The 25,857-nt window shown below is 39.3% G+C and overlaps 1 protein-coding gene, 1 long non-coding RNA gene and 1 pseudogene across 4 annotated transcripts in view; 2 read left to right on the top strand and 1 right to left on the bottom strand.

Annotated features, from left to right (window-relative positions):
* Positions 1 to 25,857, bottom strand: part of SLC16A10 (solute carrier family 16 member 10) — a 131,671-nt gene that overhangs the window by 63,883 nt on the left and 41,931 nt on the right. The window lies entirely within an intron of this gene.
* Positions 1 to 25,857, top strand: part of LOC112817179 (uncharacterized) — a 120,236-nt gene that overhangs the window by 77,062 nt on the left and 17,317 nt on the right. The gene's annotated exons all lie outside the window — the stretch shown is intronic.
* Positions 10,876 to 13,047, top strand: LOC112817164 (importin subunit alpha-7 pseudogene; annotated as a pseudogene).

Below are 25,857 nucleotides of genomic sequence, written 5' to 3'. Positions count from 1 at the left end.
TGGGTTAGCATGGTGATGGGTATTAAAGAGGGCATGTTCTGCCTGGAGCATTGGGTATTATGCACAAACAATGAATCATGGAACACTACATCAAAAATTAATGATGTAATGTATGGTGATTAACATAACAATAAAAAATTTAAAGAGAAAAAAAAACACCAGAAAGCTTTCCAATTTTCCCATTCAGATCCTGTTTCCTACTCCATACCAAGAATCAATCCTCAGCTCTCAGTATATGGCCAAAGTGATGCACATCAGTCAAAGGAAGTGTTAGGTTTAATATATAAGAAGATTTTCCTGCAGGGGTGCCTGGATGGCTCATTGGGTTAAGCCTCTGTCTTCAGCTCAGATCATGATCCCAGGGTCCTGGGATCGAGCCCTGTGTAGGGCTCCCTGCTCAGCAGGGAGTCTGCTTCATCTCTCCCTCTGCCCCTCCCCCCTCTCATGCTCTCGCTCTCAATAAATAAAATCTTTAAAAAATAAAAAAATATTTTCCTGCATATTAAGTAAAATAAAGGTGTTATAATTATGCAGATGTAAATGACTGCAAGCGAAAAGTGTTTACAATTGAGAATACTCAAAGGGAAGAACTACTATAGTTAAAGGTTGATATTCTTTTGCCCTTTTTTGGTAGCTCCAACCCCCATTTCCACTTGATCTTGGCCTCTTTCAAGACATCTTTGCTCTGTAATATTTCAACATTGGTCTAATAGCTTCAAATAAAATGCAACAATAGTATACAAAACTGAGATTAAAATGCAAAATACTATTTAACAAAGTCCCAATGACTCTTGGGGCATAGAGCTGTCTGGAAACTACATGACTTGACCATTTCACTGCCATCCTAAATTTTATTTGGTAATTATATTTCAACTAAGGAGTGGTTTTTAAATTATTTGCTTTTGAGGCACTTAGGTGGCTCAGTCAGTTGAGCGTCCAACTCTTGATTTTGGCTCAGGTTATGATCTCAGGGTTGTGAGACTGAGCCCTGTGTTGTGCTCTGTGCTCAGCAGGAAGTGTGCTCGAGACTCTCTCTCACTCTGCCTCTCCCCCCACTCACAAATGCACACTCTCTAAAATAAATAAATCCTTAAAAACAATTATTTGCCATCAACTTCTGTTAATAGAATCAGAGTAAAGTGGTCAAGCAAACCCTCCTGCAGAGAACAATTATAATGTGTGTGTTGAAAAAAAGTATTTAAACACAGGAAAATGTCTAAAACAGTCAGAAGGTGGAGGAGAGTTTACCCTTGAAAAGCTGAAACTGAAAGAATTAAAAATGTTAAGTCTTAAAAAATTAAAAATTTTAACTATAGAGGTGCTGGATAGGCTAGTTAGAGGCCAGACTAAAGAAAAGTAGCAGCTAGAGAAAAAGAAAAGCAGCAGCTAGAAGCTGTAAGAACCAAACAAAGATTATCAGCTGCTGCACATCACAGAGCGACAGTTTGCAGTTTGAGTCTAGGCAAGCTAACTGCCTACTAAGAACAAAAACTCAATAATCCTTGGAAGAACACAACAGAATCAGAGCCTTACTTCAAAATATTACCTACAATATATGTGTTTCAACCTAAGATTATTAGACATTCAAAGAAATAAGTAATATTAATTGACCCTGAATGGGCTAGATATTGCATTTAGCAAAGATTTCAGAATGTTTATTATAAACATGTTAGAAGTATAGAAGGATAACATTTTCAAATAATTCAATATAAAGTATAGTCTTAGTGAGTGTGCAGATAGGGAATCTCAACAGTGAAATGGAAACTACAAAAGAAAAGGAAATGCTAGGGGTGAAAAGCACAATAACTGAAGAATGCATTCATAGGTTCACTAGCAGATTGATAACAAAAGATAAAAAAGAATATGGAAATCTGGGGACACCTGGGTGGCTCAGTCAGTCAAGCATCTGCCTCCGGCTGAGGTCGTGATCCCAGGGTCCTGGGATCAAGTCCTACATGGGGCTCCTTGCTGAATGATGAGCCTGCTTCTCCCTCTGCCTGCTGCTCCCTCTGTGTGCTCTCTCTCTCTCTCTCTGACAAATAAATAAATAAAATCTTTTAAAAAAAAGAATATGGAAATCTGAAGACAGGAAATAGCCAATATCAAGAAGAGAGGAAAAAAATACTAAATAAGATACTAAATAAGAATGAGTCTTAGAGATCTGTGAGACAAAAATCAAAAGGCCCAACATATGTACAACTGAAGTCTTAGAAGGGAAAAAGAGAAAGGAGCAGAAAACATATACAAAGAAATAATTAAAATGGACCCCCCAAAATCACCAATTTTGTGAAAAACATTAACTTACAGATCTAAGAAGCTCAAAGAACCTCTTAGCAAACCACTCCTAATCACATCATAAACTTCACAATGCCAAAGACAAAGAGAAAATTTTGAAAGCAGCAAAAGAAAAAAATGATCTATTATATCCAAGGAAAACAATGATACCATTATCAGTTGGCAACTCATAAGAAATAATGGAGGACAGAAGACATTGGAAGTTTCATATTCTATGTGCAGAAAGATGAAAAACTGTCAACCATGGATTCTATATCCAGCTAAACTATCCTTCAAAAAAATGAAAATAAAATAAGAACATTTTTAGATAATAAAAACAGAGAATTTGTCACTAGGAGACTTCCCCTACAAGAAATACTAAAGAGAGTGGTTCAGGCTGAAGGGAAATGATACCAGCTGGCAACTTGGGTGCAAAGGAAGGACTGAAATACACATGCACGTGCTTTTTCCATATAATTTATTTATAAAAACTTATATGACTGTTTAAAGCAAATTATAACACTGTATGTAGATGTAGTATACGATAACAACAGCACTAAAAATGAAGATAAATGTTATATACCATTGCAGGTTTCCTGCAATGCTTCCCTGAAGCAATTCTGTATTAACTTGAGATGCATTTGGGTAGCTTAAAGATGCAGATTATAATCCCCAGAGAAAGCATTAAAAAATAATGCAAAGAGATATAGCTAAATGGTCAACCAAGAAATTAAAATAGATTACTAAAATTCTTTGATTAATGGTTAAGGCAGAAGAGAAGGAACAGAAGAACAAAAAACAGATACAACAAATAGAAAACAAAGAGCAAAATGTCAGACCTAAATATGACCATATCAGTAATTACATTAAATAAAAGTAGACAAAAGATTCTAATCAAATGGCACAGATTATCTGACTAGATTAAAAAAAACAAGAACCAATTATATCCTGTTTAAAGAGATGCTTTTAAATACAAATATACAAATCAATTGAAAATAAAAAGATGGGGGAAAATATGCCATGTAAATAACCCTAAGAAGGCTGGAGTGGCTCTACTCATTTTAGACAAAACAGATTAATAAAAGAAGTATTACTAGAAACAAAGAGGGATATTTTATAATGATAAAAGTGTCAATGCATCAGGAAGATATAACAATGATAAATTTATATACACTCAATAACAGAGCTTCAGTAATACAGGAAGCAATAAAATTTGATCCCTACTTTACACAATATTTAAAAATTACCTCAAAATAGATAAAACTTAAATGCGAAGCTGAAAACTATGAAACTTCTAGAAGAAAACACTGGAGGAAATCTTTGTGACCTTGGGTTCGGCAAAGATTTCTTAAATACAATACTAAAAACAATCCATAAAGTAAACATTAAAACTAAGAACTTCTCTTTGAAAGACACTTTTTTAAAAATTTATTTATTCAAATTCAATTACTATATATTATTGGTTTGAGAGGTAGAAGTCAGTGGTTCATTAGTCTTATATAATACCCAGTGCTCATTACATCACGTGCCCTCCTTAATGCCCATCACCCAGTTACCCCATCCCCCCACCTCTCTCCCCTCCAGCAACCCTCAGTTTGTTTCCTCTGCTCAAGAGTCTCTTATGGTTTGTCTCCCTCTTTGATTTCGTCTTGTTTTATTTTTTCCTCTCTTCCCTATGATCCTGTTTTGTTTCTTAAATTCCACATATGAGTGAGATCATCTAACAATTGTTTCTAATGGACTTATTTCACTTAGCATAACACCCTCCGGTTCCATCCACGTTGTTGTAAATGCCAAGATTTCATATTTTTTTGATGGCTGAGTAGCATTCCATTGTGTGTGTGTGCACGTGTGCATGTGTGTATATATGCATATATATACACATATATATGTGTGTGTATATATACACATATATGTGTGTATATAAATATATATACATATACACCACATCTTCTTTATCCATTCATCTGTCAATGGACTTCTGGGCTCTTTCCATAGTTTGGCTATTGTGGACATTGCTGCTGTAAACACTGGGGTGCAGGTGCCCCTTCGGATCACTACATTTGTATCTTTGGGGTAAATACCCCGTAGTGCCATTGCTGGGTCATAGGGTAGCTCTATTTTCAAACTTCTGAGGAACCTCCATCCTGTTTTCCAGAGTGGCTGCACCAGCTTGCATTCCCACCAACAGTGTCAGAGGGCTCCCCTTTCTCTGTATGCTTACATCTGTTGTTTCCTGACTTGTCAACTTTAGCCATTCTGACTGGTGTGAGGTGGTATCTCATTGTGGTTTTGATTTGTATTTCCCTGATGCTGAGTGATGTTGAGCATTTTTTTATGTGTCTGTTGGCCATTTGGATGTCTTCTTTGGAAAAATGTCTGTTCATGTCTTCTGCCCATTTCTTGATTGGACTATTTGTTCTTTGGGTGTTGAGTTTGATAAGTTCTTTGTAAATTTTGGATACTAGCCCTTTATCTGATATGGAAAGACACTGTTAAGAGGATGAGAAGACAAGCCACAAACTGGGCAGAAAGATCTGCAAATTATGCACCTAATAAAGAACTTATATCTAGATTATATAAAGAATTCTTAAAACTCAATAAAAAGTATACAGCCCAATGAAAAAATTGGTAAAAGATATGAAAAATCACTTGACAAAAAAGATATATAAATGGAAAATATGCATATGAAAAGATGCTCAACATCATTAGTCATAAGGGAAATATAAATTTAAAAAATAATGAAGCCTGGTGATGGGTATTAAAGAGGGCACATATTGAATGGAGTACTGGGTGTTATACGCAAACAATGAATCATGGAACACTACATCCAAATAAATAAATTTATTTTAAAAAATTATGAAAAACCACACACACCTCCTAGAATGGCTAAAATGAAAAGGACTAATCATACAAGTGCTGGGACCTGCAACTGGAACCGTCACACACTGCTACTAGGAATATAAAATTGTTCAATCACTTCGGAAATCAGTTTAGGAATTTTTTTTAAGTTAAACTACCCCTACCATATGACCCAGCCATTCCACTCCTAGGTATTTACCTAAGAAAAACAAGTATACAAAAACTTGCATACAGACATTTATAGCTGCTTTATTTATAACAGTCAAAAACTAGAAAGAATCCAAGTGTTCAGAAATAAGTGACTATATAAACAAATTAAGGTATATTCATATAATGGAATACAACCCAGCAACATAAACAGGAGTGAACTCCTGATAAATAACAACACGGATGAATACCAAAATAATTACACTCAGTGAAAGAAGATCAAGGGTACATAAAGTATGATTCCATTTATATAAAATTCTAATAGATACGAATTAATCTATTGTGACAGGAAGCACATCAGTGTTTACTTGGAGGGAAGGAGCTAGAAGAGGGATTACCAAGGGGCACAAAAAAACCTTTGAGGGTGATGGTTATGTTCATTAGCTTGACTGTAGTAGTGGTTTCACTGGTATATACATATGACAAAACTCATCTAATTACATACTTTAAACGTGCAGTTTATTACATATCAATTATACCTCCATAATGCTGATTAAGAAATGAACCTATATGGAAGATTTCAACAACAAAGAATAGATGTCATAAAAGACAAACACATAAAACAAAACTAATAGAACTAGACAAATCCACAATCACAGCTGTATATTTAGCACATCTGTCTCAGTAGTAGAAATAAGACCAAAAAAATCATTAAAATATAAAAGTCTGAGGACACTATAAACCATTTTAACTTGACATTTATAGAACACTATATCCAACAACAAATGCCAGGAAAAGTGTTAATCACCAATGAGGGTGGAGTTGAGACAGATGGAAAAAAGAACATTTCTGGAATATCTCCTAATCCATGGAAAGCACCTGCACAGAATTGTCATTAGCTCCTCGGTCAATCCTGTGAGGTATTATCTTCATTTTAAAGATGCAGGAAAGGGGCGCCTGGGTGGCTCAGTCGTTAAGCGTCTACCTTTGGCTCAGGTCATGATCCCAGGGTCCTGGGATCGAGCCCTGCATCAGGCTCCCTGCTCAGCAGGAAGCCTGCTTCTCCCTCTCCCACTCCCCCTGTTTGTGTTCCCTCTCTCGCTGTGTCTCTCTCTGTCAAGATAAATAAAATCTTAAAAAAAAAAAAAAAACTATGAAACAAGCAAAAATAAAATACAGGAAAGTGCATTTAAAAAAGTATTAATTAGAAATCCTGGATATGAAAAAATAGCCACTGAAATACAAAAATTCAATACATGGAGAAAACTTTATTCCAGATTGCAACCTAAATATGAAAATTACTTTTAAGATTTTATTCATTTATAGGGTGCCTGGGTGGCTCAGCCGGTTAAGCATCTGCCTTCAGCTCAGGTCATGATCCCAGGGTCCTGGGATCAAGCCCCACATGGGGCTCCCTGCTCCACAGGAAGCCTGCTTCTCCCTCTCCCACTCCCCCTGCTTGTGTTCCCTCTCTCACTGTCTCTCTCTCTCTCTTGTCAAATACATAAATAAAATCTTTAAAAAAAATAAAAAATAAAAGATTTTATTTCTTTATTTGAGAGAGAGAGAAGGTGAGTGAAAGAGAAGGAGCAAGGGGAGTGGCAGAGGAAGAGAGAGAAACAGATTCCCCACAGAGTAGGGAGCCCGACGTGGGGCTCGATCCTGGGACTCCGGGATCATGACCTGAGCTGAAGGCAGACGCTTAACCAACTGAGCTACCCTAGGTGCCCCACACCAAAATATCTTGAACTCATGACAGAAAAATATTTCCAGTCATAGGCACAAACCATGAAGAAAAACATGGATAAAATTTACAATTCCTATGCAAAAAAGGACACTAGAACCAAAGCAAAAAGAAATGAGCCACAGGATGGGAGATCATGGCAGGGCATATAAATAGTAAATTATTATCATTTGCATTTATAAAGATAGGTTATAAATCAATAGGAAAAAAGACAACCCAATAGAAAAATGGGCAAAAGAGCTCAGAGGAAATACACAGAAGAGAAAACCCAATAGCCAATTCACATTTACAAAGATGCTCATTAGTAATCAGAAAAATGCAAATTAAAAGAATAATAACAGACCATAATTTGGCAAATAAGAAGTCTGACCATACCAAGTTTCAGTGAGGCTGTGGGAAAATGGGACCTCCTGTGCATACCAACATCAATTGAAATAACCACTGTGAATAGCAATTTGGCAACATCTAAGGAAAGCCAAGGTCATGCATACTCCACATTCTAACAATTCCACTCCCAGTTACGTACTTCAGAGAAATTTTATACATATGCACAAAAAGACATGAATAAGAACGTTCACTGAAACGTTGTTTGTAATAGTAAAAAAATGGCAACAACCTAAATGCCCATCAGCATTAGAATGAAGAAATGTTGGTGTTAATATCTAATGGAATACAGACTCACACATGTGGTATAAAACATGATAGGAATAATAAAAGCAAATTCAGCACAGTGATTACCTTCTGGGAAGGCACAGGGGAAGATTAGAAATAAAGCAGGGGTACACAGGTAACTACAACTGAGTCTAATTTTACATTTTAAAAAGGAAAAAATATTAGAATCTGAGTACTGAGTAGTAGTTATATAGAACATACATTTGTTGTATTATTCTCTACATTTTTCTGTTTGTTTGAAATATTGAATAAAAAAAGATATATAAAGTTAGTTTTCAGATCCTCAAAAGGTTCCTCACAAGTGTTCCTCTAGAATACTAGAGGAGGTAGAATAACTTTATTTTTTTTTTAAAGATTTTATTTATTTACTTGACAGAGAGAGAGCACAAGTAGGCAGAGTGGCAGGCAGAGGGAGAGGGAGAAGCAGGCCCTCTGCTGAGCAGGGAGCCAGACGTGGGGCTCCATCCCAGGACCCCGGGATCATGACCCGAGCCAAAGGCAGCCGCTTAACCACTGAGCCACCCAGGCGCCCTGTAGAATAACTTTATTAAAAAGGGCTAACATATGGGATGCCTGGTTGGCACAGTGGGTTGAGCAGTCAACTCTTGTTTCAGCTCAGGTCATGATCTCTTGATCGTGAGATCGAGCCCGTGTAGTTCTCCAAGCTCAGTGTAGAGTCTGCTTGAGATTCCCTCTCCCTCTCTGTCTGTCCCTCCCACTTGTGCTCTCTCACTCAAATGTTTTTTTTTTTTTTAAAGGGCTAACATAGGGAAAACAATTTCAAACTCCTTCCATTTATAAAGCTCACTATAAAAATGACAGACTATTCTGGCAAAATTGAAATCTTCAAATCCCATATATTCCACTGCTCTGGAATTAAAGCTTCTCTTCACATTAAATCATTAATAGTTCTGTTAAAACATCAAATATATATTTAAATATTCAAAACATTGAATTAAAAATATATCAAGTAACAGTAGAAGAGCTATTAACTGGAAGTGATGGAGGCATCACTTCTGTATAGCCATTTCATGGTGCTTACAGATGAGAAAGACTTTTTTTGTGGGGGGAACCTTTAAGTTCATGGGTGCTGGCAGTTAGGAGCATAGTTCTAACACTTGCTGTGGCATATATCTGCCTTAAAACTACAGGTAGTTTGAAGTTATATTTTATGGTTTCACTGATTCTGTGTGGCTAACTCGTATCTACAACTCTTGGAAACCCCATTCTCAAATAAAAATACCCAAGTCTTAACAGTAAGATAAAAACTTGAGACTCTCTTTTTTATTTTTTAAAGATTTATTTATTTTATAGAGAGAGGGAGCATGAGTGGAGGGAGGGGCAGAGGGAGAGGAAGAAGGAGAGAAGCAGACTCCACATTCAGCAGGGAGCCCCACACAGGGCTCAATCCCACAAACTTGAGATCATGACCTGGGCCAAAACCAAGAGTCAGATGCTCAATCAACTGAGCCACCCAGGCACCCTTGTTTTCTCTACTTTTTTAAAAGTAAACTTTTTAGAATGTTAGATTTATAGAAAAATTGTGAACACAGTACAGAGAGTGCCCATATACTCCACATCCAGTTTCACCTATTACTAACATCTTACATTAGTATGGTAGATTTGTCACAATTAATGAACAATGATACATTATTCAGTCTATACAAAGTCCATACTTTATTCATATTTCATTAGTTTTTACCTAATGCCCGTTTTCTGTTCTAGGATGCCACATTATATTTAGGCATCATGTCTCCTTAGGCTCCTCCTGACTGACAGTTTGTCTGACTTTTGTTTTTGAAGACCTTGACAGTATTGGGGAGTACTGATCAGGTATTTTGTAGACTGTCCCTCAATTGGGATTTGTCTGATATTTTTCTCATGCTTAGACTACAGTTATGAGTTTTGGGAAGGAAGACCACAGAAGTAAAGTGCCATTTAATCACATCATATCAAGAATACATAGTATCACAATATGACTTATCACTTTTGATATTAACCTTGATCACCTGGATGAGGTAGTATTTGTCAGGTTTCTCCACTGTAAAGTGTACCTGTTTCCCCCTTTTTCATACTGCATTCTTGGAAGTCACCAAGCACAACCCATACTTAAGGGGTAGGGAATTATGCTGTACTTCCTTGAGGACAAAGTATCTATCTACATAAATTATTTGGAATTCTTCTGCACAGATTTGTCTATTCTCCCACATTTACTTATTTGCTCATTTATTTATATCCGTATGGACTAATGGGTATTTATTTTATACTTTGACTTACCATCCAATACTACCTATTTATTTTGTTGGTCATTGGAAACTCTTTCAGTTGGCTCCTGTGACCCTTTGATGTACCCCAAATATTGTGGAGGAGGGTTTTTTGTGGATTTTGCTTTGTTTTTTGAGCACTTCCTGGCTTTCGGGTACTATGAGATACTCCAGGCTCATTTTATATATTTTCTGCCCCAGTCCTAGAATCAGCCACTTCTATAAAGAGCCCTGGTTCCTTTTAGAGAATGGTATTAGAAATCAAGACCTGGGTGCTTAGTGTGCTTGTTCCTATGTATGTACATCAACCCATATATATACCTGTTTCTATAAATACTTCCTATATGTAACCATCCAGATCTACATTAAACAAATTCATATCGATTCCTACAACCCTAATCTATTATCACATGAATCATCCTAGCCTTCTCCATTGCTTGTCTGTAACCTTCCATTCCCACAGTGAAAAATCTCAGAATCTATTTTTCACCTCAGAAAGTTACACAAGTAAAAGGAGAAATGAACTTATGCTTTAAGAGGAAATCACTTCTCCAAATAACAGTATTTTTCTGCTGATAATATCAAGATTCTGTCAATAAAGAACTTTAAAGCAACACTTTGCTTTGGATGAACATCCAAATGTTCACTTCCCAATATTTCCAGGTCATGGCATACATAGAAAATAGTAACACTTGTAAGACCACTGAGGTAAAATGGACAAAGTTGTTCATGGCTGCAGACAGGTTCATCTTTAATTTACAGCTCTCAGAAATTCAAAGTCTAGTATACAGATAGTTGAGTTTGTGGGGGGTTTTTATCCACTCTTAACTTAGGTTGACAATTGCAGCCTCTAATGCAAAATTCTCACTCCGATTTATTGAAACTCACACTAAGAGTAACGAACAGGCTGCCGCCGCTGCCACTGCCGCCGCCAAGTAGGAGCGAGCGGAGCCGCGATGGAGACCAAGGTGAGCCCCGGGAAAGACAATTATCGAATGAAGAGCTATAAGAACAATGCCCTAAACCCTGAGGAAATGAGACGAAGAAGAGAGGAGGAGGGCATTCAGCTCTGGAAGCAGAAACGGGAGCAACAACTTTTTAAACGGAGAAATGTGGAGCTGATTAATGAAGCAGCTGCCATGTTCGACAGTCTCCTCACGGACTCCTATGTGAGCTCTACCACTGGGGAGAGTGTGATCACACGAGAGATGGTGGAGATGCTCTTTTCTGATGATTCTGACCTGCAATTAGCAACCACACAGAAATTCCGGAAACTGCTCTCCAAAGAGCCTAGTGCTCCAATAGATGAAGTTATCAACACTCCAGGAGTGGTGGATCGGTTTGTGGAGTTTCTGAAGAGGAATGAGAATTGTACATTAGAGTTTGAAGCTGCCTGGGCTCTAACGAACATTGCCTCTGGAACCTCTCAGCAGACCAAGATTGTCATTGAAGCAGGGGCAGTCCCCATTTTTATAGAGCTGCTTAACTCGGACTTTGAGGATGTACAGGAACAGGCAGTCTGGGCACTTGGAAACATAGCTGGAGACAGCTCCGTCTGCCGAGATTACGTCTTGAACTGTTCCACCCTTAATCCTTTGTTAACACTCCTTACCAAGTCCACACGACTGACGATGACACGGAATGCAGTCTGGGCCCTGTCAAACCTCTGCCGAGGAAAGAACCCACCCCCAGAGTTTGCAAAGGTCTCCCCTTGTTTACCTGTGCTGTCTCGCCTACTCTTCGGCAGTGACTCAGACTTGCTGGCAGATGCTTGCTGGGCCCTTTCTTATCTGTCCGATGGCCCCAACGAAAAGATCCAGGCAGTCATAGATTCTGGAGTCTGCCGAAGACTGGTAGAGCTTTTAATGCACAATGACTACAATGTGGCCTCTCCTGCCCTGAGAGCAGTGGTAACATTGTCACCGGGGATGACATCCAAACCCAGGTCATTCTTAACTGTTCAGCCCTCCCTTGCCTGCTCCACTTGCTGAGCAGCCCCAAGGAGTCAATCCGGAAGGAAGCTTGCTGGACCATTTCAAATATCACTGCTGGCAACAGGGCTCAAATACAGGCTGTCATAGATGCAAATATCTTCCCTATATTGATCGAAATCCTTCAAAAAGCAGAGTTCCGTACAAGGAAAGAGGCAGCCTGGGCCATCACCAATGCTACATCAGGAGGAACACCTGAGCAGATCAGGTACCTGGTCTCACTGGGCTGCATCAAACCCTTGTGCAACTTGCTGACTGTGATGGATTCGAAGATTGTGCAGGTGGCCCTCAATGGGTTAGAGAACATCCTTCGGCTTGGAGAGCAAGAGGGCAAGCGCAGTGGCTCAGGGGTCAACCCGTACTGTGGCCTCATTGAGGAAGCCTATGGCTTGGATAAAATTGAGTTTCTCCAGAGCCATGAGAACCAGGAAATCTACCAGAAGGCCTTCGACCTTATTGAGCACTACTTTGGTGTAGAAGATGATGATAGCAGCCTGGCTCCCCAAGTGGATGAGACACAACAGCAGTTCATCTTCCAGCAGCCTGAGGCCCCCATGGAGGGCTTCCAGCTATAATGTCTGCCTCCGGGGAGGGGAGGGGATGGCAAGCACCACCAACCAGCGGAAAAGCAGCCCTCGGGTGGGCGGGAAACCAGCCCCCTCATCATCAGCCACCACACACCTCTGCTGCCCTGGAAACTGTGCTCTTAACCTGCTCTGCCCCCTTCCCTGGAGGGAGCACCCTCTGGACAGACAGAACCATCTGAGGCTCACATTTGGGTTTTGTGACAAGAAGGGGACGTGTTGGGTTTTTCTTCCTTACACTATATTTTGGCTGCACATATGTCTTTAACCCAGGAGCCCAGGGGTAGACAAAGGAGGACTGAGGTAATCAATTTTGCACCTTTTTAAATTTTTTTTTTTTTTCCTTTCGTGGTGACTTCCTTCCCTTTTATCTTCCTTCATCCTTCCCAGTTCTCTGCCCTGATCTGTGTAACTCTTATCTTGGGTACTTGAGCAGATGGAATATTCCAGAGGTGGGGGGTGGGAGGGGAGGGGAGAAATTCAAAACAAAGTGTTCTTGCTCTGACAGAATATTAAAAAAAAAAAAAAAAGTAACGAACATTTGGTGTGCCTGGGTGGGTCAGTCGGTTAAGCATCTGCCTTGACTCAGGTCATGATCCCAAGGTCCTGGGATGGAACCCTGTGTCAGGCTCCCTGCTCAGTGGGGAGTCTGCTTCTCCCTCTCCTCCCCACTTGTGCTCTCTCTCTCTCTAATAAGTAAAATCTTTAAAAAGAAAAAAGTAATGAACATTTTCTAACCCTACCATAGTTCTAAGTAGACGATAAAACCCTGCAGCCCACAGCCATAATGCAGTGTGCCAGTCATACAGCTAACTGAGTCTGCTTAGGTTTCTCAATCTCCACGAGAGGATGCCAACCTGACGGGCTGCTAGTTTGATCTCTAAAGGAGATGAATCCAGTGTAACTCAAAATAAAATACCCACAGTACAAGTACTAAACTCCTGGGCAGCTCTTATCAAAAGCCCTGTTGAAAGCAATGACATTTAAAGATGGGGAAACTGTGCAGTGTACTCTCCATGTTACCCTTAGATTAGGCCAGACCTGGAACCTGTGAACTCGGTCAGATCACACAGGCCCCTGATGGCACTGCTTTCAGATTTTTTTTTTTAAAGATTTTATTTATTTATTTGACAGAGAGAGAAATGGTGAGAAAAGGAACACAAGCAGGGGGAGTGGGAGAGGGAGAAGCAGGCCTCCCACTGAGCAGGGAGCCCGATGTGGGGCTCGATGCCAGGACCCTGAGATCATGACCTGAGCTGAAGGCAGACGCTTAACGACTGAGCCACCCAGCCACCCCCAGATTTGTCTCTTGCTGTCACAGCCTCAGTTGTCAGAGAGACACTTAGAGAAAGTGCCTGATGAAATCCATTACATTTACATCTATCATAAAGGTAACGCCAACATTCGTTCCTTCATTCCTCAGTGCTTCCTACAAGAAGCTAAGGGTTAGGAAACCCTTCACCTGCTTGAGTAATAAGTAAATTCTCTCCTCTTTAACCACCTCCATCATACCTTCCTTTTCATTCTGGTTGCCAAGAAGCCTAGAGCCATTTTTGTTATTGCATTATAACAATACAGGCCCTTAATGGTTTACGTATTAATTAGGTAATATTTTCCCTGGTCTTAACCACCCACCATATATTTTCAGTGGTTCCTGATTTCTTATTTTCTGCTCCTATCTTACCATTTTATTTGTGTAGTGTTCCATGCTTCTGAAAACCACCTCAAATCCTTTGTGGAACGAGGTAGCATAAGTTAATACACATATAATCCTATTATTACTATACTTGTTCAAACTTGGCAGTAATGACAGGATTAATGGCCTATAGTGGGCAACTTGGTTAAGAGGAAAATTTTTTACCACATTCTTATAGAAGAGATTGAAAAATATTCTCCAAAATACAAAGAAAATAAACAACTGTTCTATAAGAACATCATTTTCTTATAAGACACTAATGACATAATTTTAAATTCTAGGCCACCAAGAAAAATACTTTTCTAATTAGATCCCCGTCAAACATCCATTTTCTCTATACGCATTTCTGTGTAGCTCTTCTCCACCATGGTGAACTTTTATCTCCTTTCTTAACCGCAAGAACTATACAGGTAGTGGCTATACCAAGAATTAAAATCATACCTAATAAGTGTCAGTAGGTACACTAAAAATACACTCAGGACAAGCATCTTGTCTTTGTAAGGAGAAAGGAAAACTAACATTTAGTGAGTACCTACTCTGTGGCAGACAATATGTGGGGCACTTTATATATACCACTTGATTCAATCTTTGAAGCAACCCCAGAATATAGACAATATCCCTGTATTACAGTGTCTGAAATAGCCAAAGCTCAGGGATTAAGTGATTTGCCTAAGGGTACTCAGCTATTTAAGTGGAAGCCTCTAGATTCATACCCCCATACTGTCTGGTCTAAAGCTCTGCTCTGTCCATTCCTTCACCCCTTGTAAACAACCACACTGCTTTTATAAGCTCTCATCAGTGCACCTAAGCTAGGGAACATTTTAAAGCTAGGAGAACAAGATAGTAACCCTTCAACAGGATGATAAGGATCCATAAAAATGCTTCTGTGGAAGAATAGGTTAGAGCCAAGCTTATCCAACTGGCCTTCAGTGTTCTCTCCCTCTTCTGCTTCTGCAGCACTTACAGTTGGTACCATTCACTGTCACCGACCCAAGGTTCTTTACCCTGTGCATTGCCTTTACACACACACACACACACACACACACACACACACACACACACGCACACACAATCTTGTCTCTCCAAGTCTCAATTTCTTAAATGGCACCACCATACGTTACATATGCTTTCCCCCTTCCATTCTCCATATTATAGAAGGTAATCAGAAAAGTATCAAATGAATGAATGGGAGCATTCAATCCTTAAGAGGGAAGTTACTGCTGGATATATAAGTTTAGATCGCTCTACCTTTCTCAAAGAAGGCCGCATCTATCTCCTTCATCCACAGTAAGATGTACCTCCCTTACTGCAGCAGCACGACCTCTGAGAAGCCAGAAGAAAGTTCTTTCATGTACAACTAAAACTACTTACAGCATAGCATAAACAATTTCTATATTACTTTACTTCTCCCACAATGAAATAGTCCTGATTCACTAAGACTTTTCTTGAATTTCTCAGTACAACCTGTCCTGCTGTAAGATTCACAGAACTAAGTCCTATGTAACACTGAAGGATTTTTTAAGTTATCTCTAATAAAATGTTGACAAGAGCATAGTTAAGATAAGAGCCAAGACATGAAAGGAAACATAAGTTCCATCAATCAGATTTGTATGTGACACATTCATTCATTCAATATTTATCAAAGGCCTGTAACACATGTACTGTTGCTGTTTTAGATGCTGAGGAGGCAGAGAAATGAACAAATCCCTGCCCTCATGGAGCTGCCCTTCCACTGGGGGATAAAAAGCTAAGGAGAATGGTTGATAACACTGGCTGGCAAAAATCAAGACTTGAAATCAGTATCAAGAGACAACCGAAAGCAACAAAAGCAAATTTAATGGAGAAAAATATATATAGTATTTTACATGTAGAGTCCAGGAAATTAAATGGATAAATATGAATGAGAAGGGGTTATACAGCTTTATTCATGCAATAAATACATATTAAGTCACAGACTCTGTTGGGCACTGGGGATCTAAAGTCCCTAATCTCAAGAAGCTCATAATCAGAAGAGACAGACAGACAAGGACAGATCAGTATACAGTGTGATAACTGACCAAGGTATGAAACATATATTGGCACCATTAGAAGGGGTACCCACTCCGGGAGGGGAGGTGCTGTCAGACACTCTTTCCTCAGGGTAATAACCAAACCATCTTGAAGGATGAACAGGCCTTAATCAGGCAAGGACTGGAGAAAAGAGGCAGGAACATTCCACATAGAGGGAACAGCATGTACAAAATTAATATCTATATTAATAGATATAATATTGTGGTTGTCAAAAGGTACAGCCAGAATCACAGTACAGGTGTGTCTGTTGTTCTAAGAAACAGAGTTCAGGGGCGCCTGGGTGGCTCAGTCATTAAGCATCTGCCTTCGGCTCAGGTCATGATCCCAGGGTCCTGGGATCAAGCCCCACATCGGGCTCCCAGCTCTGCGGGAAGCCTGCTTCTCCCTCTCCCACTCCCCCTGCTTGTGTTCCCTCTCTTGCTGTGTCTCTGTCAAATAAATAAATATATAAATAAATAAATAATCTGAAAGAAAGAAAGAAAGAAAGAAAGAAAGAAAGAGAAAGAAAGAAAGAAAGAAAGAAAGAAAGAAAGAAAGAAAGAAAGAAAGAAAGAAAGAAAGAAAGAAAGAAAGAAAAAGAAAAGAAAAGAAAAGAAAAGAAAAGAAAAGAAAAGAAAAGAAAAGAAAAGAAAAGAAAGAGGTCATGTTAGATGTTTGGAGTCATCGTTAAGTTTTAACCTGGGAATTACACGAGCAGATGGTATTCTAGAAACTCCATTCTGCGAACAGTTTAGACAGCAGACTATTCACGGGGGAGACTGGGAGGGAGGCAGCTGCAGGCTGCTACAAGTGGCCAATGACGATGGTCCAAACCCTCAGAAGTAGCAGGGCATCCAAAGGGACAGATTGGAGATGTGGGTGGTAGAATCAATGGAACTTAGACTGATTAGTTATAAATAAATAAAGGGAGTAGCAATAGGCTGACTCTTAAGTGATCTGGCTAGGTGACAAAGTGAAGGGGATGCAGAGGCAGAGTCTAAGAATATGGAAAATAAATGTGTTTGGGAAGTAGGGAAAGGGAAAGATGAGTTTATTTGAAAATGCCAGCGACTACTCAATATGCCTGGATGTAAGGCAAGTTTCTTCTTCCAAAACGGTTCCTCAGGAATAATTGAAATAGTTGCTTTATACTAAATTCTCTTTCAAAAGTTTCCATACATGGGGGCACCTGGGTGGCTCAGATGGTTAAGCGTCTGCCTTCGGCTCAGGTCATGATCCCAGGGTCCTAGGATCGAGTCCCGCATCAGGCTCCCTGCTAGGTGGGAGCCTGCTTCTCCCTCTGCCTCTGCCTCTCTCTCTCTCTCTCTCTCTCTCTCTCTCTCTCTGACTCTCATGAATAAATAAATAAAACATTTAAAAAAAAAAGTTTCCATACATGGGGCACTTTCTCAATCTCTATATTTTGAACAAATTATTGTTAGAGACGTTACAAATAAGCCTCAAACTACCTCAACCACTACCTACTGTTGTTGGTTTTGGATAGTACTAGAGATCACCTGATGGACGGGATTGGTAAAAGGGAACAAAAAAGTTTAACACGTTTATATATTTCCCTGGGAGCATACTTCACACTTGCATGTTTGGATGCTATAAATTTCAAAAAGCAACACAGTGAGTAAGCACTTATGTTGTGGAGATCACAAATATGCACCCACATGACAAAACATCTGTCCTAATAATGCACCAGTTGAGACTTGCCACAAGGAACCTTCCTGGTTCCCTAACCTCTTGTTTCCATTCAGGGACTTCCCAGGAAAGAGAGGCCTATCTCCACCCCCTCAGCAAATACTCCTGGGGAAGATGACTACCTGCTTGGTGCCTTTGGTGGGAAGAACTGAATATGCTCAGTCAGCACCTTCTGAGCCACAATGCTTAGTAGTGGCCTGTCCTCAAGAGGTCCAAATTCTCTGATCATCCATCATATAAGCTTACAAGGCAAAGCTTACAGGAGAGATTTACAGCTGACCTGGAACTGCCACACCAGCCCTGTCCTTTAAATACAGAAGGAGATATCAAGTGGCCATAGATCATAATGATATTGATGATGATGACAGCTGACTTAAAACTCACCATGTGAGTTTAAATGGTGACTTAAAGGGGCGCCTGGGTGGCTCAGTCGTTAAGCGTCTGCCTTCGGCAGGGGTCATGATCTCAGGATCCTGGGATCGAGCCCCGCATCAGGCTCCCTGCTTGGCGGGAAGCCTGCTTCTCCCTCTCCCACTCCCCCTGCTTGTGTTCCCTCTCTTGCTGTGTCTCTCTCTGTCAAATAAATAAGCAAAATCTTTGGGGGAAAAAAAAATGGTGACTTAAAACTCACCATGTGCCGGACACTCTACATGCTTCACATATATTCAGTCATTTAATATCCACAGCAATTCCATGAGGTAGGTTACTCTTGAGAACACTGAGACACGGAGATTTTAAAACCTGCTAAAAACCACACAAATCTAGTGGGAGGTAAAGCTGGAATTTGAGCCGAAAGTCCTCACTCTTAGCCACTAGGCTATACTGACTTTAAAATGAACTAACCAAAATTGTAATATTAAGAGGATGAGAGAAAGGGTAGTATGAAAGAGTCATATCTTCCCTCCGTAGAAGAAAGTCTGCAGATAAGTTTGAAAATTCAAAATATAGCCATATTCTATAGAAATTTTTTTTAGAAATACAAAGATAACCATAAGAAACCGTTAAACAAGTTGAAAGCAGTGCCTTTGGAACAGAGTAACCAGGGTGAGGGGGAGTGGGGTAGGGCAATGCTTTTTTTTTTTTTTTGACAGACAGACAGCCAGAGAGGGAACACAAGCAGGGGGAGCAGGAGAGGGAGAAGCAGGCTTCCCGAGGAGCAGGGAGCCCAATGCGGGGCTCAATCCCAGGACCCTGGGATCATGACCTGAGCCGAAGGCAGACGCTTAACGAATGAGCCACCCAGGCGCCCCATGCGCAATGCTACTTTTGATTAGGACTTACAGAAGTCTTTTACACTATATACACATATAACAGATAATCATAATTAATTTTAGAAAACTGATACCAAAGTTTGTTAGAATTAATCAGGGTATAGGTCTAGTCTGCTTTTAAAAATCATATGACCCCATTATGATGAAATAATAAAACTACCCAGCAGATAGCCTAAGCCGAGAAGACACCACTGGGAATAGGAGGGTCAGAGTGGTGATACAGCCTGGCTCAAGATTTGACAACTCTGATCCACATTCCTAGGAAGAGATGAAATCTGTGGGTCGGATATCAAAGAAACGGTAGATTCCCTAAAGCTCAGTCAAAACACAGCTTGTCCTGATGGGGGGTTGAAGGGGTAACAAGAAACAGTCTTATGCTAGGGGGGCACCTGGGTGGCTCAGTCAGTTAAGCGTCTGCCTTTGTCTCAGGTCATGATCCCCGTGTCCAGCCCACATCTGCATCGGCTCCCTGCTCAGAGGGGAGCCTGCTTCTCCCTCTGCCCCTCCCTCTCCTCCCCTGCTCATGTCTTATGCTTGGAACTGGTTTTATCTGAGCTAAAAACTGACTTCAGTTACTAACTTGCCAGAACATCTAACCCTGGAAAACATAAAGACGACTATCCTTCCTTTAACAACAAGAATATCTGCAATGTGAAGGGGAAATGGAGGGTTAAAGTCATTGCCAGAGAACAGTCCTGACTATGAATAGGTCACTTTGCCTGGCAATGTCAGTTCTGCAAAGGAAGGTAAATATCAGGCCAGCATTAAGTAGAGGAAGTAAGAGGAAGACAATTATTTCAAAAAACTCCCTTGTGAGAACTGAGAGAATTTGAAATTATAAAGCTTTATCTTGCTATTCAATATTTAATAATATTAAGCAACATGTGTTGTTTTAAAGGGTAAAAAGGAATATTAGACCTCACAGAACTGAGTAACAAAGATCATCCTAGACAGCTACAATATCTCCAATTCCCTTCAAATGGGAAGAAAGACCTGTTTACTCCTTTCGAAGGGGTTTACCTGAGTACAATTAATTTAGGTAGGTGTAGGATAAACTCTAAGGTAAAATTTCCAGTTAATCTCAAACCATCACCCCTTTGGTAGCCCAGAACTTTGTATACATTTCCTATAGAGTTTTGTGCTAAAGTAACATTTATTAAAGCTTACTATGTGCCAGGAACTGTGTATGTGCCTTATATGCATAATTCATTTAATGCTTAAAACAACCCTGATTGAAGCACTCTTACTATCCTTGTATAAAAGGGGAAACTGATGCAAAAAATGGTTAAACAACTTGCCCAAGGCAAGATAAAGAGTGGAGGAAGAGAACCCAGACAGTCTGAAGGCCATGTTCTTAGCCACTACACACCACCTACCAAGAACCCAGTTTTTGTAAAAGGCTACAGCAAACCTTTTGGAGACACACAGAAGCACCTCCTCCCAAAACTGTCATGTACAAACAAGTCTCGATATTCTAAGAAAGCATCAACCTACACAAGTTTGTACCTAACAGATGGATTTCTGTCTTGGTGAATCAAATGCCTCTTTGCCCTGCCCTAAGTACCAACTAAACAAAGATGCTCTGATAAGAACATTCCTAGCCACAAGTAATTCTGCCAGGGAGTTATTTACTATTGAATGGCAGGAAATTATGAGAGCCGTTAAACTGCCAAGATAAACCACAAACTGCACATATGGCTGGGTTGCAAGCCAGGGCTCTCACTCACATTCCTCCCTGACTGGAGTTAGGACCTAGATCATCTTTTATATGAAGAATTCGTAAAGAAAAGTTGACTTGATGAATGAGAAAAGGAAATACTTAAAAGGATACCAAAACCACTCATCCTTTGCTCTGTTCTACTATGTTTAGAAATCTTGATCTTTCCATAGCATAAGAGGAAAGACTGGTCTTAGCCAAGTCAAAACTATCTCTGCCATTCTGCTTAATCTTAAAATCAAATTTAAATACTAAACATCTACTGAAAGTATTAACAGTGAAAAAGAAGACTCATGATCAAGTAAGGCCTACAGAAGGGTAGGATATGATCAGAAGCAGTCCCTTAGAGCCCCACATGAGGGACCCCTGCCCAGACCCCTGCAGATTACAGATGCACATGCTCATACAAATCTCATTAAAGACACATGGATGCTCAGTACTGACACAGTGAAATTTGTAACTCTGAACACGTGCTCTTGTTCAGGTCTCAGAGAAGCACATCTCCATATCTGTTGTCCTATGTCCACAAAACAAAAGGGGAGCCCATCTAAATGCCATGAAGTTGCAGCTGTGCCACTGCAAAGCACTTAGATAAGAAAACAAATTAACTTATAAAATCCTTCTTCTAAGAGAACATGATTCCAATGAATATCTTGCACAATGAAGTTTCACTTCCAAGTAGAGTTTGGTATTCATTTTCTTGCTTTTCTTCCTGTTCCAATTCATGGTTCTGGTGGCACTCACTAATTAACATGAAATTCACAGCCATTACAAATGGAGAAAAACATTTTGCACCATTAAACACTTCATATTACTCTTAAATACATACATATGTTATTGAATCTAAAACGAGTGAAACATGACAATGACTGTTTATATTGGGAATAGACCCTAACTGTTAGAACAATTTTGATTTTACAAAACTATTTAATAAGACTTATTAAATTTCAAAAATACATCAAATTCAGGGGCGCCTGGGTGGCTCAGTCAGTTAAGCATCTGACTTTGGCTCAGGTCATGATCTCGGGGTCCTAGGATTGGGCCCTGTGTTGGGCTCCCCACTCAGCAGGGAGTCTGCGTGACCCTCTCCCACCCCCCCTTCACATAAAATCTTTTTTTAAAAAAATCAAATTCAGCTATAAATACTTTGCATTTAAAACTAAAACTGGAATATATTCTGTATTTTGCCCTTTGATTTTTCTCATGTAGCTATTTTAATGAGATCTAATTCACATACCATACAATTTGACCTTTTAAAATATACAAGTCAATGGTGTTTGGTATATTCACAAAGTTGTACAATCATCATCATTATCTAATTACAGAACATTTTTCTCACCCTAAAAAGGAACTCTGTACCCATTAGTAGTTACTCCTATTCCTCCCTCCACCCAGCTCCTGTCTAACATGAACTACCTATTCTGGACATTTTATGTAGAAGGAAGTACAAAATATCCTTCTGTTTTTTGTCCAGCTTCTTTCATTTAGTATGTTTTCAAAGTTCATCCTCATAACACGTATGACTAATTTGTTCATTTTTGTGGCTAATATTCCATTTACGGATATACCACATTTAGTTTATCTATTCATTCGTTGATGGATATTTGGGTTCTTTCCATTTTTTGGTTATAATGAATAAAAGCTATGCTGAATGTTTGTACACAAGGTTCTCCATTCACATAGCTTTTCAATTCTCTCAGGTATAAATTGCTGTGTCATATAGTAACTTAGAGAGGAACTGGCAAACTGTTTTCCAAAATGGCTACACCATCTTACATTCTCACCAGTAATGTATGAAGGTTCTAACTTTTCCACATCTTCTCCAAAATTTGTTACTATTCATCCTTTTTTATTATAGTTAGCCTAGTAGGAATGAAATGGTACTTCATTGTGATTTCTATTTGTATGTCCCTAATGACTAGTGATATTGAGCATCTTCTCATACGCTCGCTGGCCATCTTTAGATCTTTTTGGAGAAATGCCCATTCAAATCCATTGCCCATCTTTAAATGTGTTCCTTGTCTTTTTATTGTTGAGATGTAAGAGTTCTTTATACATTCTGGACACTAGTCCTTTAAGATATATGATCTGCAAAACATTTTCTCCCATTCTGTGAGTTTTCTTTTCACACTCTTGATAGTGTCCTTTGAAACAGAAGTTTTAATTTTGATGAAGCTCAATGTATCCATTTTTTCTTTTGTTGCTTATGCTTCAGATGTCATATCTAAGAAACCACTGCCTAATTTGAGGTCATGAAGATATAATGCCTATGCTTTTTTCCTGAGTTTTACAATTTTAGCTCTTATATGTAGATCTTTGATCCATTTTTAATTAAGTTTTGTATATGATGTGAGATAAGGATCCAACTTCATTCTTCCTCATGTGGCTATCCAGTTGTTCCAACATCTTTAGTTAAAAAGACTATTCTGTCTTGGCTTGCCTTTTTTCTTCTTTTGCTTGCTTGCTTTTTTATCTTCATAATTTTTCATATTTAGGAAAAAAATAACATTTTTAAATTTTTTTTCATTTTTTAATAGTTTCATAGACCAATTGTTATGCAATAAACTGCACATAAAGGGCTCAGTGAGAAGCTTTGGCAGGTGTATACACACCACTGCTGCAATCAAGAAAATGAGTATTTCTACTCCTCTAAAAGTTTCCTCATACCCAACTGCAATTCCTCACTCCTGCCCCTTCACAAACAACTGCTGATTCATTTTCTGTCACTATAGATTAGTCTGCATTTTCTAGACTTTTCCATAAATGGAATAATACAGTATGTATTTTGTTTCTTACTTTTAATTTGCATTTAATTTGCCTCTTTGTTGAAAAGTATTCAAATAGGGGCGCCTGGGTGGCTCAGTCGTTAAGCGTCTGCCTTCGGCTCAGGTCATGATCCCAGGGTCCTGGGATCGAGCCCCACATCGGGCTCCCTGCTCCGCGGGAAGCCTGCCTCTCTCTCTCCCACTCCCCCTGCTTGTGTTCCCTCTCTCGCTGTGTCTCTTTCTGTCGAATAAATAAATAAATAAATCTTTAAAAAAAAAAAAAAGTATTCAAATATTGTGGTTCAAATACAATTACCTTATTTTTTTAATCCTTAAATCATTACTGTGACTACATCTTGTTACTAATAGACCAGAATGTCTTGATTATAATAGCATGCATTTTTGCTGAAATAAAGGGAAATAATTTTATAGAATTAATTTGTGAATATATTTTACTTTATTACTCAACCAAACATCACAGGCCAATCAAAATAATACAAAGATATATGAAATAATAATTGAATTCAGCCATCTTTGATATTTTGCTAACATTCAGTTAAAACCACAAGTTTACATATTTCCTAATTTTGTTACTAAGAAGCTTTATTTTTCAAGGTACAGAAAATATTTTAACAGTTTTTAGACATAAGGTACATAGGACTCCATTTGCACTTTAGAAACAGGCTGGGCTGGCAATGTTCTGTTTCTTCATAAGGGAGTTCATAATTATCCTTTATAGGTCTCTTTACACCTTTCTATATATAGGTTATATTTCACAGTGAAAGAAGGAGGAAAAGGAAATAGCATCGCAGAAGGTCACAATATGTGTGACCCTGGTGGACACTGTAAATCTAACTAACTTGGTATAAAGTATGGGTGAAGTGGAGTCATTTTGCTCACTTTGTATGTGAATTCAGCTTTTGGAGGATTTGAGTCAAGCCATACAACTCTCCAGGATCCTCGCTCCCTCAGGCAACTAGGGTCCTTCTACATACATTATTTCTAATATGGTCAGAAGAACTGGGAAGGAATCAAGAGAAAAGAACATCCGAATGACACTCTGGTAGGCAAGGCACAGGGCCAAGGGCTTTCCATACATATGTTATTTAATCCTTGCAGCAACTCTGCCAGACAGGGAGTATTGACTCCATTTCACTGGTAGAAAAACCGAGGCTTGCAAAGATTAAGTAATTCTCCAAAAGGCCACAGAGCTAGTTAGTAAGGCACTAGCTCAAGGCCAGCTTGCTGAAGATTCATTCATCAAATATACCAAATTTATTAATTTATCAACAGTGGAAGAAAGATCTAGAAATTAGAGGAACAAGCAAACCATCATGATGAATAAGACAACCAGTCTAGGAGTTCAAAGACCAGATTCTAGTCTCAGCTCCTTGACATCACATACTTCCCTGCCTGAAATACACTCCTGCCACCCTGACTATCCCATTTATTTATCCATTCCAACTCTTACTAAGGAATGCAAAATTCTCCAGGTTTTCTATGTTAGCATATTTCTTTTCTAAGTAGGAAAAAAAGTATTTTACTTCATGATTATATAATGTTTACCATATGCTAGACACAGTCCTAAATGTTTTATAAATATTAACTCATTTAATCCTCTTTACAACCCTGTGAGGAGAGCATTATAAGTAAACCCTTTTACTAAGGAAGCCAAGACACACAGAGATCAAGTAACTTACTTGAGATTACACAGCTAGTAAGTAACCCAGCCAGGATTCAAACACAGACAGTTTGGATCGTGCTCTTAACTACTACACATTGCTGCCTATTAAAAAACAGGTGATTCTTGTAGGAAAAAGGTTATTATCCTAGTGGATTCCATCAGAGCAGAGGTGGGCAGGTAAGAGCATGGCCGATGGCTAAGTGGAACCCAAGCCCGGGGCCCAGGGAGAAAGGGGGGGTGTATGCAGAAGCAGAGGTACCAGTAAACAGCAGCAGCAGAACACGAGTGGCCCTTCTGCCTGGTGAGGGCAGATATAATGTCTACCAAGCCACAAGGCCGCTCTACCACACACAACAGGATGTCTGGTGCTGAGAGTACCACAGTGGTCATTCAACTAGAGCATCCAAAAACAAGCAGAGGAAACCAAAAA

Source organism: Callorhinus ursinus, unplaced genomic scaffold (genome assembly GCF_003265705.2).
Source record: "Callorhinus ursinus isolate GAN/ISIS: 27379988/994484 unplaced genomic scaffold, GSC_fseal_2.0 scaffold6, whole genome shotgun sequence".
NCBI lineage: Eukaryota > Metazoa > Chordata > Mammalia > Carnivora > Otariidae > Callorhinus > Callorhinus ursinus.
This window is presented reverse-complemented; position numbering and strand designations above follow the sequence as displayed.